Source organism: Capra hircus, chromosome 13 (genome assembly GCF_001704415.2).
Source record: "Capra hircus breed San Clemente chromosome 13, ASM170441v1, whole genome shotgun sequence".
Lineage (NCBI taxonomy): Eukaryota > Metazoa > Chordata > Mammalia > Artiodactyla > Bovidae > Capra > Capra hircus.
Window position 1 is genome coordinate 28,607,255 of NC_030820.1, and position 13,870 is coordinate 28,621,124.

The 13,870-nt window shown below is 45.0% G+C and overlaps 1 protein-coding gene across 2 annotated transcripts in view; it reads right to left on the minus strand.

Annotated features, from left to right (window-relative positions):
* FAM107B (family with sequence similarity 107 member B) overlaps positions 1-13,870 on the minus strand; it is a 212,375-nt gene that overhangs the window by 68,291 nt on the left and 130,214 nt on the right. Inside the window, exon 1 of one of the 2 annotated variants that reach the window (XM_018057130.1) lies at positions 4,312-4,462. The exons of the other annotated variant lie outside the window; for it this stretch is intronic. The gene's annotated coding sequence lies outside the window, so the exon portion shown is untranslated. Of the gene's footprint in view, positions 1-4,311; positions 4,463-13,870 lie in introns of those variants that run through there. 2 annotated transcript variants of the gene reach the window in all.

Sequence of the window (13,870 nt, forward strand, 5' to 3'; positions counted from 1 at the left end):
GGTCCTGCCTCCCCCCACCACGTAACACTAGCCCTCAGGTCCTGGGAATCCCTCGGACCTGCTGGGACACCTTGTCCCCAACTGGCCTGCAGGTTCACCTTCAGCGAGAACATTAAGAACAAGACCTTGGTTTCCCAGTCCCTCCTCAATTTTATACCAGAAAAGTGTCTGAAACCCTCAGCCAAATTCTAGACACAATTGAACAGTCTTCCAAATCTATTCCACCAAGCTCCTATCACCAAGCTCTCAGCCTGGGGTAAATCACACTCAGTTCCCACCAGGCCTCTCACCCCAAACACTTCACCCACAGTTCAGAAACTCAATCCCACAGCCTGAGCTGAGATTTACACCATTCTTTCTGAGACACCTTAATTCAGAAAGCTTCCCTTCCCTTCTCTTAACATCATGGTCATTAAACTCAATGTTTGCGTGATTTTACACAATTCTTTAAACATTTCCCTCTCCTACCCTGCCAGGTGGACAGGGGCGCAATGGGACTTGTCAACTGCAGTATGCCCAATGCAAGGGCAGTGCCAGCACATGGAAAGAGCTAAGAAAATGTTTGTTCAATGAAGGAATGAATAGAAAACAAAGCATCCCCAAATCAGCCTTAGAAATAGCCTCTCGTCCATTCACTAGGACAAAGTGGCAGCGGACCAATGATTTTCTCTCTTTTGCTGACAGGGTCCTGGAATCAGCAGCATCAGATGCGATAAAAGCGTGAATCCTTTTCAGCGGAGTTCCCTGGGTACATTGCATAAGGAAAGGTTTACAGTTCAGATGGATGGGGCCCAGCACTTCTTGCACGAGAAGGAGAAAGGGAGAAAGCGGTTTGCTTTGCAAACGAAGAGCAAAACTAGGCCAAGCTTGGACAAGGAAATTGTGTGAGGAAATGCAATGAAGTCTCCTCAGGCCATTCCAGCACTAAGTGGCCCCGGGCTGTGCACACAGACTCCTCTGTTGCACAGTTCTCTCCCTGCACAACGGGAGCCCAAAGTGAGATGCAAAAACGGGTCAGTGCTCACAGCTACTTTCTCCAGACTTAAAAAAGGCTGACAAGTCCCTATCTCTCAAGATATTCGGGGACTTCAAAAATGCCTCAAATCTAGACTTCACCCAACCAAACCTCCTGGCCCCTTTTCTCCAAACATTTTCACAGAGAATTCTGGAAGGAAAGGGCAGACAGGACATTAAGAAGATGAAGCCCTATGAGACTTCCCTGGCAGTCCAGTGGTTAAGACTTTGCCTTCCAATGCAAGGGGTACAGACTGGGTCCCTGGCCGGAGAACTAAGATCCAACATGCCTCATGGCCAAAAAACCAAAACATAAACAGAAGCAATACTGTAACAAATTCAACAAAGACTTTAAAAATGGTCCACATTAAAAAAAAAACTTAAAAAAAATATGAAGCCTTATTATTAACTTACTATGTTCCCTCTTTTTAAAGAAGTCTTCCACACCTTAACTACTCCCCTCTAAATCAGTAAAAACTCTTTTCCATCTCTGTGACATTTTAAACAATGAAGAAATCAAAGGAATGAATGAACAAATGACCACATGCATCCTACCACATACAGCTCAGGAACCAGACTTCTCAGAGCACTTCTCTCAAATCCAAACCAAGCCTACTTTTAAACATGTCAGGAATGGAATCTCCAGGCCACAGCGACAGACCATCACAAACAGCCATACAAGTCTGTAACCCTGGACCACTTCCAAACTTTTCTCTCCTCCCTGTGAGGCAAAAGAACTTTTCAGAGCAAAACGACTCAACTCTGACCTCACGTCCAGCTTGGCTGTGCTGCTCGGACTGTTCCAGGTCACAGGAGGGTTGAAAAATAAGACTGAGAGATTCTGATAGTCCCTATTTTAGTTTCTTTTGACTTCTGGATGGAGAAAGGTACCGTTATCACAACACGTCACAAACTTGACACTCACAGGTCACTGTTGTTGACCTTGTGTCTATGGGTATTGGTTGTAGGACCCCTGAGGACACGAAAATCCACAGATGCTCGTGTCCCTATATAAAACAGTGCAGTATGATGAATACAGTTGGCCCTCTGCATCTTGGGGTTTGGCACCTGCAGATTCAATACTTGATTGGTTGACCATGGGGATGTGAAACTCAGGGGTTTGGAGAGTCAACTGTACTGCATTGTAAACCCCCCAAACACATATGCAGAGTAACGAGCCCCATGTTAGAAACAGGAACACAGACTGCACCTGACAGCACGTAACCACTTCCTTCTCGTAAATTTTTCTAGCTTCAAAAAACATTGCATCATCCTAATCATCAATCAAGCACTTCTGAACAGTCAATTCCAAGACCTCTTTTTAAATTTTCATACTGGAGAAATTAAATGTGGGAAAATTTTACAAGTGGAAAATAAAAGTATATAATGACAAAAACATTCAGCGGCCAAATGTGTGGTTGAACGCGTTTTTTGTTTGTTTTTTCCCAGAACACAGGCACTTAAAAACTACTCTCTACACTCACAGGAAAATCCTTCTTGTTTTACTTTCCCAATGTAAGGTCTTTTAGAAGCAAGCATGTCACCAGCTACAAAACCATAGCTATTCCTGATTCTACAACGAGTTCTTTTCTGCTACAATTTTTCATGGATCTTAGAACACAATTTTATTTTTTTAACATTTTTAAAAATGAAAGGTTGCTTTTATTTTTTAAAAAAGTCAACCCAAAGCTACTCCTGAAATCCAAGGAACAGAGTACATTAAACACTTTCATCAGTCCATTCTTTCCTATTTAAGTGGAACTTGCATTGTTTTTTCCTACTTCTTCCCTCCCCCTTCTGCACAGGTGGTTATTTGCAAGGCTATAAGGAAATATATTTCAAACAATTTGTTGGCAAAACACTATTGTAGACTAAGGTTATTAGAGATCATATTTTAGACCGATGGCAGTGGTCAAGATTAATAATCAGTAACTCCTTCATTCATTCACATTCATCTACACACACACACACACACACACACTTCACACCAGGGCTGCCAAGCCATAAATGAAGCAAACAAGCCTTTATTCTAGGGTATGTCTGGGTGGTTGGGTACATCAGTGACTCTTTTTTCCCTATGCTTCTTTTCAATTTGTTAATAAACATATATAATTTTACACCTAAAAGCTTTGAACTGGAAACTACTAGTATTAAGAAATCTCTAGACATGCACCTCAGATACTATCTCAACTTAAAGCAATTTGTACAGCTGAAATCTCCAACGTGATGAAAAGGGGACACGGTCCGAACAGAAACTAAGTACCTGTTGGCAAGTTAAAAATATAAAGCCTAACAGGCCTTATTCCAATTTTCTATATTCGTCTTGAATATCACACTCATTCTCATCAAAGAACTTTGCTCTACTGTCACTGACTCAAGTCTTCCCGCGAAAGGCAGGCTATGGTATCTTACTACAGAGAAGATCTGCCATTTATCCTCTATGGGATTCCTCTTCATATTTCAGAAGGACTGACTGTTACCATCCCCTATAAAGCTCGTCAAAACTTGGCCAGAGGCATCCACGCTATCCCAGAGAGGACCCGAAGATGCTCGGGGGAGGAGTTATGAGAATCAAAATTTTAGGACTCCTTGGGTACAGACGCCACCCAACATACTGGGTTCACTGGAGCAGTAGGAGCGGAGCGGAGAGGAGGCAGAAATGGAAAAGTTACTTGCAGGCTGTTTGGGAAACAGTGCCCCGATCACCTTTCAACCAGCGGCGCAACCCCCCCCCCTCACCCCCCGCGGCCCCTCCTTTGTTTGTCCAGGCAGAGGCTCCGCGGCGGCCAGGGCTGCGAGGGGCGAGCCGGGCGCCCCGGGCTCGGCATCTGGCCGCGCGCGGCGCAGCCGGTGGGCAGCGCATCCCTCCAAGCAGGGTCTCTCCATTTTCAGGGCCGAGGAAGCAACAATAAGCCGAGCGGAGCGGCCGCCCAGGCTCGCCTCCCTTGCGACGCCCCCCGTATCCCCTGCACCCCCGGGTACTGGGGACTCCTCGCACGCGGGCCCTGCCACGCCCCGACCCCGCACCCCGGACTTGTCCCCTGCACCGCGCGGGGTGGCCGGGGCTCCCCGCAAGCCCACCGCCCTGCGCACCGTAACCCCCCAACCCCCGCACGCCAGGACCCCCGCCCCAGCGCCAGCCGCCGGGAGGGGAAGCCTGGCGGCCCTTCCCACCGGGAAAGCCTCGCGCCGGGGGTCAGAGCAAGGTGGGCGGCCGCGCCGTAGCCCTGGCAGGCACCCCGCCTCCCCTCAGCTCCCAGTCTTTGTGTGCAAAGTAAGTGCTGGAGGCGAACCCACCTCGGCGCGCGCACAAAGGCGCGCGGCTCCCTCCCCGGCGCTCGCTCCGGGCGGCCGCGGCGGCACCCAGCGGCCCAACAGCTGAGAGCGGCCCGGGCGGCGGTTCTGACGGCGGCTGCTACCCGTCCGGCGTTGGGCGGCTCTTTCACACCCCGCGGCCCGGAGCGTCCGAATTAAGTGGCGGGGCGGGGCGGGGGCGGGGCGAGGTTGCCGAGGCCACGCCCTCGGACACGCCCCGCCGCGCTGGCTGAAGCTCCGCTGTCCGGACCGGGGCCCACTAGGGCTATACCGGGAAAAAGTCAGCGGGTTTGGTTCCGGAGGTTTTCCTTCTGTGGTTTTAGTTTGGTTCGCTTTGGGAATTCTCGAAGGAGAGAGAATACTGTATTGGAACAAAAAACTGAGTATCACCAGATGAGGGAAATGGGAAATTAAATTACACACACACAGCCCGCCACCACTACCACCACCCCCGCAAGCACAAGCACTGTGGAGTGTTTGGCTGCTGCTGTCTGGCTTCAAGCTTCCCCGTTAAAGTCCTGCCAACACGTCTCCAGAGAAGACTCAAAGGGTCAGGGAATCAGATTTGTTTTGTAACTGTACAAATTTACTGGCCAACCAGGGCCTGAAACCCAGAGACCGGGTAATTTGTTCAGACTCCTCCTCCTCATTCATGAAAGGGTATTTAAATTTATAGGAAAGGAGAAAAAGGTTTGTTTTGCCTCTTTTCTTTTTTCCTCTCAGGTTTTCATTTTTCTCAGCTCTCTTAGAGCAAATTGCTTTTCTGACCAACCCTAAGACTCTTAGATTACAATCTACCTGAATCACAGCAGGTTAAAAAAAATAGAAAGTTGGGGGAGGTATCTGTTTCAGGGTAACAAACAATAAAGACAACAGGTAATGGCTTTTAGATCAAAAGATTTTAATTTTCTTGGCCGCAGATGAATAAGCACTTATTTATGAGCAAACCTTTCTGACCAAAACAGCTTGGGTCATGATCACACAAAAAAGCCATATCAATTATGGGTTTTAGTAAACCAGTTGGGACTTCCCCGGTGGCTCAGGGGTAAAGAATTTACCCGCCAGTGCAGGAGACTCCGCTTCCATCCCTGGGTTGGGAAGATCCCCTGGAGAAGGAAATGGCAACCCCCTCCAGTATTCTTCATCAGGATAATCCCGTGGACAGAGGAGCCTGGCAGGCTACAGTCCATGGGGTTGCAAAGAGTCTTGTACATAATTTAGCAACTGAGCACACGAACCAATAACTTCCTCCAAAGATGCTCTGAAGTCACAACACTTTAGAGTTTGGTCATCCCTAGGCTCTGAAGCCGGCTGGGGGCGGTGGGGGTGGGGGGGATCACCTGCCACAGGATTTAGAGAGACAGTGTCTTCCAAGCCCAAAAATTCACCTGTGTGAACTTTATCCACTCTGTTCCCCACAAGTCTTCCTTCTCTCCCGTTCTTAGGTTGTGTTGGCTCTGCTCTTGACAATGGATCCACCAGTCATGAAACCAGAATCTGGGATCCGGCCTAGATTTTCCCCGTGCCCCACATGGGACTCAGTTCTACATGATGCCTTGATGGCTCTCCCTGCCCCCATCCCACCGGTTCTGCCGCAGTTGGCCTTTGGGCTCTGTCACCACCCTGTAGCAGTAGCCTCCCAATATCCCCAGCCTCCCATCTCACACATGCTTTTCCTCCAGATTGCTTCCCCAGTGAACTTTCAAAGTTCCAATCTGCTCTTAAAACCCTTAGCTAGTGGGAAGCTACTATATAGCACAGGGGGCTCAGCTCCGTGCTCTGTGATGACCTAGAGGGGAGAGATGGGGAGGGCAGGAGCAAGGCTCAAGAGGGAGGGGGTATATGTATATATATATACACACACACACACATAGCTGATTCACCTCAATGTACTGTAGAAACAAACATATCGTAATACAATTACATTCCAATTAAAAATAAATAAAAAGTCCTTTAAAGGATGTCCAATTCCTACTACATGACCCAGTTCAAGTCCCTTCACACAGTACCCCATAGAGCAACACATTTTTTGATGTCACCTTGATGACCTTCCTGGGGTCTTTCCACTTCCTCCAAACACATACCCATGGCTCTACTCAGCCAGAGTGCTATATTTGCTAAATGGCCCTATTTTGTGACTATGAGGACTGCATGAAAGAATCAGTTACCTGCTGGCTTTTCTACATGCCTCCCCTCTGCCTAGCACACCTCCCCACCCCAACCCCCAAGAGCTCCTCTCCTCTCTGAAACCCAGGTTCCTTTGAGAAGACTTCCTAACTTGTTCAAACTGAATGGACTTTTTCTGCACTCCCATACCTAGTATGATCTTATAATTAGTGCACGAATTATAAATATGTGCCCTCCTTGAGCAGAGTTTATACTTAATAGATATACATATCTTCACAGATATACATAGCCTCCTGCCAACCTAGTGTCTGGCATATAAGAAATGTTAGGGACTGAATTATGTCTTCCCCGAATTCGTATGTTGAAACCCAAACCCTAATGTGACTATGTCTGGAGATAGGGCCTTTAGAAAGGTAAAACGAGGTCATGAGAGTGGGGACCTAATCCAGTAAAACTGGTGACCTTATAAGAAAAGGAAGAGATACCCGAGGTCTCTCTGTCTCTGTCTCTGTCTGTGTGTGTGTGTGTGTGTGTGTGTGTGTGTGTGTGAGGTCATGAGAGAACACAGCCAGAAGACAGTCACCCACAAGCCAGAAAGAGCTTCAGCAGAGACCAACTCTGCCAGCACCTTGATCTTGGACTTTCAGGCTCCAGAACTGTGAGAAATGTGTCTGTGGTTTAAACCACTGTTACGGCAGCTTGAGCAGAAGGATGCCTTAACTTTTAGACTCTAACCCTGGAAAAGCACTGACCCACCAGTGAGTCTATAACGTCCCCTCAAAGCAGTCTGGACAAACGTTGATGATGCCAGGACAATGGACAGAGTGTCTAGATGTGATAAGTGACCATACAGCCTCTTCCCTGCCCTGGAGAGAAACAGAAACATGCAGCTTATTCCCTAGACTGGGGTATTAATGTCCAGAAGCTCTCAGCCTCTTCCTTACCTTTGTATCAAGAACCATTACTTCTTCTAAACCAAAAACAATAAGAGGAGATCAAATATTTACTTTGCACTTCTTGAGTCAAAGCTTTATTAAAAGATAGGATGCCAATACTCATTCATTAAGTCTACGGTTTGGGGCTTCTATTATATTTCGCATTCCTGAGAATCTTAAGGAGATCTTAATTCAGATAGGATCAAATATCCAATTTGGCTTGGGACCCTTGAAGGCACTGTGGGTGGAACCCGGAAATAAGAACTTAAAGATTATGGACTAGGACTTCCCTGGTGGTACAGTGGATGAGAATCTACCTGTCAGTGCAAGGGACACGGGTTGCATCCCTAGTCGGGAAAGATTTCACATGCCTCAGAGTAACTAAGCCTTCATGCCACAACTACTGCACCTAAAGTCCATGCTCCACAACAAGAGAAGCCTCCACAGTGAAAAGCCCACACACCACAAAGAAGAGTAGCCCCCACTCACTGCAACTAGGGAAAGCTGGTACCCAGCAACAAAGACCCAGAGCAACCAAAAAGAAATGACTTTTTTTAATTTTAAAAAGGTTATGGACTAGAGTGTTGGGGGCTTCCCAGGTGGCAATCACCTGCAAGAGTGTCGGGGCTTCCCAGGTGGCAATCACCTACAAGTAAGACAAAGGTTTAATCCCTGGGTTGGGAAGATCCCCTGGAGAAGGAAATGGCAGCCCACTCCAGTATTCTTATCTGGGAAACCCCATGGACAGAGGAGCCTGGCGGGCTACAGTCCATGTGATCACACAGATTCAGACACGACAGAGTAACTTGGCATGCACACACACGGAGTATGATATTTATGCTTGAATCCACCGCCTTTATCAACAGCACTTGGACCATATTCAGGGCATGACAGGTGTTTGTCTAGTAAATAAGCCTGGACTTTCAGGGCACAGCTAGACTTCCTAGGGGTTACATCAGGTGACACATAACTCTCAGCCTGAGTCTGATGTCCTGGTAGATTCCATATTCTGGATTTGAACAGAACCTCAGAAAGGTCAGGTGAGCTGGCAGCACCTCCCTGGGTCTCTAGTCCTGGGCTGGCATAGTTCACCAGGTGTACAGAGAACCTTTCTTTCTCCAAATATAAAACAAAGAAAATGTTCCCCTGAGTGGTTTTTTAGTCTGTTAACCAATCATTAGTGATAGAGTCTCTACTGCAGAGTACACATAATAATCTTCCATCTTATAACACTCACCCAAAAGACCACCCATACTCTCAGCTTTAACCTCATCCTTCTGCTTTGACATCTGGGACTTTTTATATTCTTTCCTAAAGAAAACTGAGAAGAGCAGAGACGAACATGTGGAGGGAACATAAAATAGAACAAACCAAATCAATTCAGAATGAGATATGCTGTGTTTTAATCCCCCACTTGGTTATTTTCCCTATGTATGATCTGGAAATAGTTGCTTTTTTCCCGGAACCATCATCCTGCAGAGCTCCAAACAGATGAGAAAGGTTTAACAGTGCCCCAGAGGAGAAGGCCATGGCACCCCACTCCAGTACTCTTGCCTGGATAATCCCATGGACAGAGGAGCCTGGTAGGCTGCAGTCCATGGGGTCGCTAAGGGTCAGACACGACTGAGCGACTTCACTTTCACTTTTCACTTTCATGCATTGCAGAAGGAAATGGCAACCCACTCCAGTGTTCTTGCCTGGAGAATCCCAGGGACAGGGGAGCCTGGTGGGCTGCCATCTATGGGGCTGCACAGAGTCGGACATGGATGAAGTGACTTAGTGGTAGTAGTAGTAGAGGAGGGAAATTTTTTTATATATCTATACTCTTTTGTGTCTTAAATTTTGCACTGTGTACATGGCCATTTGAATAGATAAGAGTTCATTCAAATAGAAATAGAATCTTAATTTTCAGTTCACATTTTAAAAGTCATATTCTTCAATATCTTTATCAGTTGCCTATTAATGAATAACCCAGCGTGTCAAAACATAGTGGCCTAAAATAGTGAATGATTTGCTCACTATGCTGTGGGTTGGCAATTTGGAGGAGGCTCAGCTGGGATACCTTGCTTCTGCTCTGTTTGGTTTCTGTTCTCTTTCACTCTATCATGCATTCGCTGTCACCTGGAAGGTTGGCTATGGACCAGCTTGTCCTGAGTGGCCTCAAAGTCCGGATGTTGATTAGAGCCATCTGCTTGGGTACCTCAGGTGCAGGCTCACAGGGACTTCCTCCCATGGCAGCTGGTCCCAGAGGGTGAAAGAGGAAGCCATCAGACCTACTGAGATCTAACCTCATCCTGCTACATTCTGTAGTTTGAAAATCACAGACGTAGCCCAAATCCAAGGTTTAGGGGCTCCACCCCTTGGAGCACGAGCATTTGTGAGTATGGGAATGGAATCACTTCATTAAATATGCTAACAGCACCAGTAAGAAAAAGGAACCCTCTTCCCTTTAATAGTTAATGGTTAATCTGCTACAAAGCATTTGGCAAACTTTACAACACAGCCCTGCTTCATAATGTACTGGACACTTTGCCATTTCTAGAGTCTAAAATTCAGCAGAGTTTTCATTTCAAAACCTTTAGTAATATGTGTTGCCTAAAATGCTTGATTTTGATTTTGTTTTTACAAAACACTTGTCTTTATTACTCATAATTTTAAAATCAAAGGGACTCTATAAGATGGTGATTCAACTTTGCAACTAAACATCCCAAGAATCCAAAGAAACAGCTGTTAGTCACATAAACAACTAGGGCATGATGCAAAGGTGTGACTTTTACGTCTTTTTCTTCACATAAATCTAAAACCAGAATAAAAGAAGGATTTCCTGAGTGTCTTCCTGTACATTAAAACAAAAATCTTTAAAAGCAAAGACGGGGGAAAAGCACTAAACCCTCATTCTGTCAAAAATATTAAGATGTCTTAGTAGTAGGTATATATCAATGAGTAAACAAACCATCTCTGTACATAAGCATAGTAAAGACGATCCCTCTTAAATGTTTCCTAATTCTAAAACCAACATAGGAAACGAGTGGCCAGTTCACTGAGAACACTCTGCATTTGCTCCAGCTTTTTTTCCTTCTTGCTCTGCATTCCAGATACATTTCTATTAGCAGGAAGTATCCCTTTAAATGTCCATAATGGTAATAATTGGTTGAATGCTATTTATACACATTCACCTACCTTTTAACCAATGCAATAAAGTAAGTTCATGAAGTTATAGAATAAAGACCAGGCTAGGGCAGAAGAGATCTAAACCATGGCTCTGCTACCAACTAGCTTTGTGATTTGGGACAAGATATTTAACTTCAGTTCAGTTCAATTCAGTTGCTCAGTCGTGTCCGACTCTTTTCGACCCCATGAATCGCAGCACGCCAGGCCTCCCTGTCCATCACCAACTCCCGGAGTTCACTCAGACTCATGTCCATCGAGTCAGTGATGCCATCCAGCCATCTCATCCTCTGTCGTCCCCTTCTCCTCCTGCCCCCAAGCCCTCCCAGCATCAGAGTCTTTTCCAATGAGTCAACTCTTCGCATGAGGTGGCCAAAGTACTGGAGTTTCAGCTTCAACATCATTCCTTCCAAAGAAATCCCAGGGCTGATCTTCAGAATGGACTGGTTGGATCTCCTTGCAGTCCAAGGGACTCTCAAGAGTCTTACTGCAAGCTATTGCCTCTGGATTTAGTGGTTAGTGATTCAATTAAAATATATATCTAGATAAATGCATGTTTAGCACTATCCCCCCCCCACATATATATATACATATATATAAATAAGTGTGTGTATACATATATGTTCTATCTAAAAATTACAGTATTAATAGTTTTTCTGTTAGCTGGAAGTTGGGGGCCGCTTAATCCACTTTGGGCTTGCAACTAAAGTCCAAACTGCAAGCTAATGTTAAATCTTGCCACAGAAAGTTTGCTTATTAACTCTGCCTAGAGAATTGCCACATAGTTGAAGTGCTAATGATTCCTGGGCTTTAAAAAATGCTCTCTGAGTGATAACATTCTTTCATGTGTTCCACCAAATTTCAACATGTACTAAAATGCTATAGCTATAGCTGGATAATATTAATATTAATAACTATTTGAACTTGATAAGAAAAAAGTTCCCACGTGGCACAGTGCTAAAAAATTCACCTGCCAGTGCAGGAGATACAGGAGACACTGGTTCAGTCCCTGGGTTGGGAGGATCCCCCGGAGAAAGAAATGGCCATCCACTCCAGTATTCTTGCCTGGAAAATTCCATGGATGGAAGAACCTGGCAGGCTACAGTCCATGGGATCACAAAGAGTCGCTCAGTTGAAGCACACACCCTTGGAGGAAAATTAGAGAGAAAGACTGAGTGATAAAAAGGGCAGAGTCCTGTGGGGTGGCTGAAGGCTAGTTCCTGGCAATGTTTGTAATCCTCCTGGGCACCTCTCAGTCACTGTCACTGAGCAAAACAACCTGCGTTGTTCTGATTGCAGCTTGACCTGATGACTGCCCTTTTGCAAGTCAACAGCTGAGACACATTGCAAGAAATCGGACTTTGACACGCACCTGCTTTTCCCAAATCATTTCTCCCTACAACAACTGCTTACACCATCTGCTCTCATCTGCATGAGTGCATAAACAACTAGTGGGTTGCCCAAAAAGTTTACTCAGGTTTTTCTGTAACAGCTTACGGAAAAACGTGAACAAACGTTTTGGCCTCCCCAATAGTTAAATGGATAAATGAGGAAATGCAGATAGAGTAGAAGCTATTTCTTTTTCTTTAAAAGCTCAATAAAATTGAAAAACTTCTGTCCAAAATGATGAGAGACAGAGAGATAAAATTTAAAGAATATTAGGAAGTAATGTGGAGACATAACTATTGATACTCAAGACACTCAAAAGAGAATATAGAAATACTAGGAACAACTTTATCTGAATATTTAAATGAAATGGAAAAATTCCTAGAAAAAATCAACTTGCTTTAAGTGATTCAGAATGAAATAGGAAACTGGGAGAGTCCCACACACTTTTGATGAGTCAGATCAGCAGTCAAAATTTTCTCACAGGATAGGAGGAACCTAGTAGTATGGAAATTGATTTTCAGAATGATTAATGATATTCATGGCTTAGTTAAATATATATCTCATCCTTTTGAGAGACAGTTTATCAATGTGACCAATCAAAAGCAGAGCTTCTCTTTTTTCCTCTCAACTCCCCTCAGTTCAGTTCAGTTGCTCAACCATGTCCAGCTGTTTGCAACCCCATGGACTGCAGCACCCCAGGCCTCCTTATCCATCACCAGCTCCTGGAGTTTACTCAAACTCATGCCCATTAAGTCGGTGATGCCAACCAACCATCTCATCCTCTGTCGTCCCCTTCTTCTCCCGCCTTCAGTCTTTCCCAGCATCAGGGTCTTTTCCAGTGAGTCAGTTCTCATTAGGTGGCCAAAGTATTGGAGTTTCAGCTTCAGCATCAATCCTTCCAATGAATATTCAGGACTGATCTCCTTTAGAATGGACTGGTTGGATCTCCTTGCAGTCCAAGGGACTCTGAAGAGTCTTCTCCAACACCACAATTCAAAAGCATCCATTCTTTGGTGTTCAGCTTTCTTTACAGTCCAACTTTCACATCCACACATGACTACTGGAAAAACTTTACTTACCCTCTTATCAAGAGGACCCCTGACAGTCTCCATCCTACAACTTTAGGGTAATCATCATTTCCTCTCTAGAGCCCCACATCTGCTTGGGTCACAAAGCCAGTCCATTGCTTCCACTGTTTTTCTCTCTTATCTGCATGTTCCTCTCCTTCTCCATCAAATTCTGCCTGAACCACAGATACATAATCTTCATTGAAAGGACATCTATGAGCACTCCTTCCCTCCCATCCACCCCACATAGCGAACACTATCACACAAGCCATAGCACCTGTAGAGCATGTCCCACATAGCTAGTTACATAAGGCTTCCTTCCTCAGGTCGACACCTTTAGTTGCCTTTTAATTAAAATTAAAAATTACTTCTTTCTTTAAGAAATTATTTTCTGAAAAGTGGAAAGTTCCCCCCATACACACAATGGTAACTATGTAAGGTAGCATGTTAATTAGTTTGACTGTAGTAATCATTCCACTACGTGTGTGTATCAAATCAGCATGTTACATACTGTAAATATATACAACTTTTTTTTCTAATGGCTTTCTTTTCCATCAAACAGCCAATGTTAATGAATTCAGTTGAGCTGAAAATTAAGAATGCATATAGAGATAGGGGACGTTTACTCCTATAGAACAATGCATTTTCTCATGAAATATAGTTACTCATCAGATTTATTACTTTACAAGAACTGTACACATTTTCAGAAATAGTAGCTTCTGGGACTTCCCTGGTGGTCCAGCAGATAAGACCCTGCACTTCCAATGCAGGAGGTGTGGGTTCGATCCCTGGTTGGGGAACTAAGATCCCACACACCACATCCAAAAACAAAACGAAAAAGAAATAGTAGCTTCT